Genomic DNA, 7516 nt, shown 5'->3' with positions numbered 1-7516 from the left:
AAAGTTTTGTAAGTGCACCCCACACGAGGATTTGGGTTAACTGCAGCACCTCTTGCAGCCTCGACCCATAACATTCTGTCGTTCACTCGTTGATTGATGAGTTCCTGGATTTCTTGTTCCGTCATTCGGTTCAATCGCGCCATATTCTTCTATAAGAATGAAAAGAAAATAATTATTCACATGGAATATTATAGATGTAGTGTATATTTACAGTACATTATAGCTTATTAATAATATGAACCAGGTATTATTATAAAAGCCTTTTCTTCTTATTAGCGTTTTATAATTATATCTAGGGTAGTACCTACCCGTTAATGTCCATACTTAATAGCTTAGTACAGAATCAATTACTACCATCTAAATAATACTTAACCATGGAAAATTATTGCATTTCACACTTCACTATTTTACATATGCTTATCTTACATCGAACATTAAGCAAACCACACTAATAATATTATACAAAACATTATATGATCCCATGGTTTAATACGGCAGCGCATCGTTTGGTCTATTTTCTAGGACGTTTAGGTTCAAAGAATCGCTTAACGCTTATCCTGGCTGTCTGCCTATATTTTGGCTGTGGGACTGAAGAACTGGATGCCGGGATAGAACGAATAGGAATAGCGGGAATAGGGGTGGTAGTGTCTAGTGGAGTTGGTGCCACATCATCCTTATTAAACTCAAGATTTGTATTTTCTAATTCATTAGCCTTTCGTTTCTTTCCTAGTTCGAACTTGTCTTTCGTAATTTCCTGTATTTCTTCCTCGGGTTCACTTTCCTCCTCGGGTTCACTTTCCTCCTCGGGTTCACTTTCCTCCTCGGGTTCACTTTCCTCCTCGGGTTCACTTTCCGGGTTCTTTATAGTTGGTTCATCCGGAATTTGTGAGTCTTCCCCAAAGATATTATTTTCGTCATCGGATAGGTTAATGACTGAAACACCATCTGAAGATTCTGATTCGGAGTCGCTGAATGTGATAATAAGTTTTGAGCCCGACATCTATCACACAACAACTAACCCATTAGTACTACATAATATTTACATATAAATTTTAACCAACAATGATAAGCAATGGTTTTTAAATCAGACCCGGTCAAAGTCCAGACTTACTAATGTATCCTAACGACTTATCAGTTAGACACACTAATGCAAACCTGGTTCGCTAAGACCACCGCTCTGATACCACATGTCATAACCCGTCCTTAGCCATAAGAACGTGTTAGATAACGTATGATTTCATTGCGAGGTATTGACCTCTATATGCGACATTTTTAAAAGAGAAACTGCATATATTATACATTACAAACCATAACCATTATTTTTGTTACAAGCTTTAGACAATAAAAAGATGATTATCGTTTAGCGATAATCTTCGACTTACAAACTTTACATATAATGATAACAACACGATTTCGAGCATATTTTACAACACAAATCCTTGGGTATGCAGTTTTATTTTTGACACAAATATGCGTACGCAAGATCCTGCTCAAATTCAACATAATGCAGCGGAAGCTTTAGTAATCACCTGAGAATAGACATGTTTTAAAAGGTCAACATAAAGTTGGTGAGATATAGGTTTAATGCCGGCAGCAATATATATATATAGACCACAAGATTTCGTATATAAACAGTTTAATAAGAATATTCTAAGTGGTTGAGCACTTGGTAACCATACTTAACATTTAATCACGTCGCATATTCCCTTTATTATGAAATCTTACTACACCGTACCAAGTGTAGTCACGAAACGAAGTACTGTGCAACCGTTGAATACTGGTCGTCCAGTCCGGTTGGGGTTGTCAGGCCCGATAGATCTATCAACAGGATTCGCGTTTACAATACCGCTGTAAATAACAGTTACCAAGCTACAGGGAAGTATGCCAGTGGTACAACTCAACGTAGAATATATTTTTCAGTTACTTGTGTCCATAACGTAAAACATAAAATACATGTATTCTCATCCCGAAATATTTAGAGTTTAAAAGTGGGACTATATACTCACTTTCGTCTTGAAGATATATATATAATTTGACTTGGTCTCCGGTTGATATCACGAACCTATCCATATATAATATATCAATACCTTTTCTTTTTAAACAAATGTCACATATATATACTTGTTATACTTTTAATACTTTGAATAATTCCTTAGTCCGTAGTTAGCAGTTCGTTGTTAGTAATTCAATTTTAATGGTTCATTTTTAGATGTTTAATATACCCGCAATGAAATAAATAAAACCCCCAACGAAATAAATAAAACCCCATCGTATATGTATTGGTCGAGATTAATCTTGACCCATGGCACCGGTGTTGTCAAATGACGTGTTGCGTACATAAAGTACCGGTGTTGTCAAATGACGTGTTGCGTACAATCATGGGATCTTATGATTAATCTTCTCGTGTTGTTTACGGGTGATCCTGAACCATATAAAATTGAATTATAAGTACATATATATAAAATATCATGTTAACTTAAAAAGATGTGATTTATTTAATTTTTTCCCAATTATTTTCGTGGCTAAACTAGTCTTGGATATCCGATTTTGTTTCGGTCATAGTTTCTTCGTTACAACTCCGTTTTCGTTGATTCAACTTGCCATCTCCTTGGATCGAGTCCCTCTTTAAGACTATGAACTGTAAATACCTTAGTTTGTATTCAAAATCACACGGCATAGGTCAAACTTTAGTGAAACTTATGAAGTTAATCATTTTCCATCATGTAAACAACCTCAAATGATTATTTTTCTAAAAATACTTATACTTTGAGTTAAATCATGAAATTTTTATGTGTTATCATATTCATAGTAAAAATCATTTTTACAGAAAATAAACCTCCAATTCAAAGTTTAAGATGGTTTTTAATTATCCAACCCAAAACAGCCCCCGGTTGCACTCCGACGTCGTAAATTCAGTTTTTAAGGTGTTCTTTGAAAAACCAAGTTATACCTTGTTAAGTTAGCATATAATTAAGATATGTTACAGGTCTTGAAGTATTTTAAAAGTTAAGTTAGAAGGATCTATTTAGTTTGCGAACAAGTTTGAAATCATTCAAACTATGTTCTAGTTTATAAACTCTTATATATATAGCTTTAAATATATGAATTGAAAAAGAGTTGAAGTAGAGTTTTTACCTCAAGTTTAAAATGTAAAGTTGCTGGAAAGAAGTAGTAAAATAAAAGTTGAGAGAGTTCTTGCAAGTGTGTGTGAAAATTGGAAGTAAAATTTGGAAAATGAATGTGTAAAAATGAGTTAGAAATGGTGCTTATTTATAGGCTTGAAAATTTGGTTTTTAGTGAAAATATCTAAGATAAGTTAAAATTTATTATGTCATGAATGACATATTATTCCAATAATTGAAGATTTCTATTGGTATATACCAATAGTAAATACTTCTAGAAGCTGTGTATAGTACCCTAGATATACGTATAGGATTATTGAGGAAACGGAACGAGAATTCAAATATAACTATCTTTTGTAAATATACTTATATTGTTTTATGTATAAAAGCCCTTTAAAAATGATTAAATACATTACTTATACGATATATGTATAAACATTATAAATCATCAGTATTTATGTCAAATAACGTTACGTAGGTTATTGTTTTGAAAACTTAAGTTAGTAGTTTCAAAATATACTTATGACTTTTTGTTATTAATACAAAATGAGATATTAAAACATCCTTAGATCATGTTAAATATGTATGTATAATTATCATATATTGTATAGTTCGTGATATCATCGGTCAAACTAGACGGTCAAACGTTGTGTAAAACTCTTTTCAAAAACATAAGTCTCAACAATTTGGATTGCTTATCATGTTGGTAAGGTTTAATTTATGTAAATATTAATCTCATAAGTATAGAACGATCGGAAAAGTGCGGGTCGTTACAGTACCTACCCGTTAAATAAATTTCGTCCCGAAATTTTAAAATTGTACCTATTTTGCGTCATCGAGAAACAAGTGTGGATACTTTTGTTTCATCTGATCCTCTCGTTCCCAAGTAAACTCAGGACCTCTCCGAGCATTCCAACGAACCTTAACGATTGGTATGTTGCTCTGCTTGAGCTGTTTAACTTCACGATCCATGATTTCGATTGGTTCTTCGATGAATTGTAGTTTCTCATCGACATGGATTTCTTCAAGAGGAATGGTGAGGTCTTCCTTTGCAAGACACTTCTTAAGGTTTGAGACGTGAAAGGTATTGTGTACTCCGGCGAGTTGTTGCGGTAACTCGAGTCGATAAGCTACCGGTCCAATGCGTTCGATGATCTTGAACGGGCCTACATATCTTGGGTTCAGTTTACCTCTTTTACCGAAACGTATTACACCTTTCCAAGGTGACACCTTTAGCATAACCATGTCCCCAATCTGAAACTCTAATGGTTTCCTTCGGACATCGGCGTAGCTCTTTTGGCGACTTCGGGCTGTTTTCAATCTCTCCTTGATTTGTACTATCTTCTCAGTCGTTTCGTGTATGATCTCGGGACCAGTTAATTGTCGATCTCCTACTTCATTCCAACAGATAGGAGATCTACACTTCCTTCCATACAATGCTTCGAATGGTGCAGCTTTAATGCTTGCATGATAACTATTATTATACGAAAATTCTGCTAACGGTAGATACTTATCCCATCCGTTTCCAAAATCGATCACACATGCCCTGAGCATGTCTTCAAGAGTCTGAATCGTTCTTTCACTCTGCCCGTCGGTTTGCGGATGATATGCGGTACTCATATCTAAACGAGTTCCTAGTGCCTCCTGCAGTGATTGCCAGAACTTTGAGGTAAATCTACTATCACGATCGGATATAATGGAAATAGGTATTCCATGCCTTGGAAATAGGTAAATCTACTATCACGATCGGACATCACCAATTCCGACTGAAATGTCCCGTTCTTATTGATTAAAAACGTTCCATATTAATTGATTTCGTTGCGAGGTTTTGACCTCTATATGAGACGTTTTTCCAAGACTGCATTCATTTTAAAACAAACCATAACCTTTATTTCATCAATAAAGCTTTAAAAAGCTTTACGTAGATTATCAAATAATGATAATCTAAAATATCCTGTTTACACAAGACCATTACATAATGGTTTACAATACAAATATGTTACAACAAAATAAGTTTCTTGAATGCAGTTTTTACACAATATCATACAAGCATGGACTCCAAATCTCATCCTTATTTAAGTATGCGACAGCGGAAGCTCTTAATAATCACCTGAGAATAAACATGCTTAAAACGTCAACAAAAATGTTGGTGAGTTATAGGTTTAACCTATATATATCAAATCATAATAATAGACCACAAGATTTCATATTTCAATACACATCCCATACATAGAGATAAAAATCATTCATATGGTGAACACCTGGTAATCGACATTAACAAGATGCATATATATAAGAATATCCCCATCATTCCGGGACACCCTTCGGACATGATATAAATTTCGAAGTACTAAAGCATCCGGTACTTTGGATGGGGTTTGTTAGGCCCAATAGATCTATCTTTAGGATTCGTGTCAATTAGGGTGTCTATTCCCTAATTCTTAGATTACCAGACTTAATAAAAAGGGGCATATTCGATTTCGATAATTCAACCATAGAATGTAGTTTCACGTACTTGTGTCTATTTTGTAAATCATTTATAAAACCTGCATGTATTCTCATCTCAAAAATATTAGATTTTAAAAGTGGGACTATAACTCACTTTCACAGATTTTTTTACTTCGTCGGGAAGTAAGACTTGGCCACTGGTTGATTCACGAACCTATAACAATATATACATATATATCAAAGTATGTTCAAAATATATTTACAACACTTTTAATATATTTTGATGTTTTAAGTTTATTAAGTCAGCTGTCCTCGTTAGTAACCTACAACTAGTTATCCACAGTTAGATGTACAGAAATAAATCGATAAATATTATCTTGAATCAATCCATGACCCAGTGTATACGTATCTCAGTATTGATCACAACTCAAACTATATATATTTTGGAATCAACCTCAACCCTGTGTAGCTAAATCCAACATTCACATATAGAGTGTCTATGGTTGTTCCGAAATATATATAGATGTGTCGACATGATAGGTCGAAACATTGTATACGTGTCTATGGTATCTCAAGATTACATAATATACAATACAAGTTGATTAAGTTATGGTTGGAATAGATTTGTTACCAATTTTCACGTAGCTAAAATGAGAAAAATTATCCAATCTTGTTTTACCCATAACTTCTTCATTTTAAATCCGTTTTGAGTGAATCAAATTGTTATGGTTTCATATTGAACTCTATTTTATGAATCTAAACAGAAAAAGTATAGGTTTATAGTCGGAAAAATAAGTTACAAGTCATTTTTGTAAAGGTATTCATTTCAGTCGAAAGAACGACGTCTAGATGACCATTTTAGAAAACATACTTCCACTTTGAGTTTAACTATAATTTTTGGATATAGTTTCATGTTCATAATAAAAATCATTTTGCCAGAATAACAACTTTTAAATCAAAGTTTATCATAGTTTTTAATTAACTAACCCAAAACAGCCCGCGGTGTTACTACGACGGCGTAAATCCGGTTTTACGGTGTTTTTCGTGTTTTCAGGTTTTAAATCATTAAGTTAGAATATCATATAGATATAGAACATGTGTTTAGTTGATTTTAAAATTCAAGTTAGAAGGATTAACTTTTGTTTGCGAACAAGTTTAGAATTAACTAAACTATGTTCTAGTGATTACAAGTTTAAACCTTCGAATAAGATAGCTTTATATGTATGAATCGAATGATGTTATGAACATTATTAATACCTTAAGTTCCTTGGATAAACCTACTGGAAAAGAGAAAAATGGATCTAGCTTCAACGGATCCTTGGATGGCTCGAAGTTCTTGAAGCAGAATCATGACACGAAAACAAGTTCAAGTAAGATCATCTCTTGAAATAAGATTGTTATAGTAATAGAAATTGAACCAAAGTTTGAATATGATTATTACCTTATATTAGAATGATAACCTACTGTAAGAAACAAAGATTTCTTGAGGTTGGATGATCACCTTACAAGATTGGAAGTGAGCTAGCAAACTTGAAAGTATTCTTGATTTTATGTAACTAGAACTTGTAGAATTTATGAAGAACATTTAGAACTTGAAGATAGAACTTAAGAGAGATCAATTAGATGAAGAAAATTTTAGAATGAAAGTGTTTGTAGGTGTTTTTGGTCGTTGGTGTATGGATTAGATATAAAGGATATGTAATTTTGTTTTCATGTAAATAAGTCATGAATGATTACTCATATTTTTGTAATTTTATGAGATATTTCATCCTAGTTGCCAAATTATGGTTCCCACATGTGTTAGATGACTCACATGGGCTGCTAAGAGCTGATCATTGGAGTGTATATACCAATAGTACATACATCTAAAAGCTGTGTATTGTACGAGTACGAATACAGGTGAATACGAGTAGAATTGTTGATGAAACTGAACGAGGATGTAATTG

This window comes from Rutidosis leptorrhynchoides, chromosome 10, assembly GCF_046630445.1.
Source record: "Rutidosis leptorrhynchoides isolate AG116_Rl617_1_P2 chromosome 10, CSIRO_AGI_Rlap_v1, whole genome shotgun sequence".
NCBI classification, from domain to species: domain Eukaryota; kingdom Viridiplantae; phylum Streptophyta; class Magnoliopsida; order Asterales; family Asteraceae; genus Rutidosis; species Rutidosis leptorrhynchoides.
Note: the sequence above shows the minus strand (reverse complement) of the source record.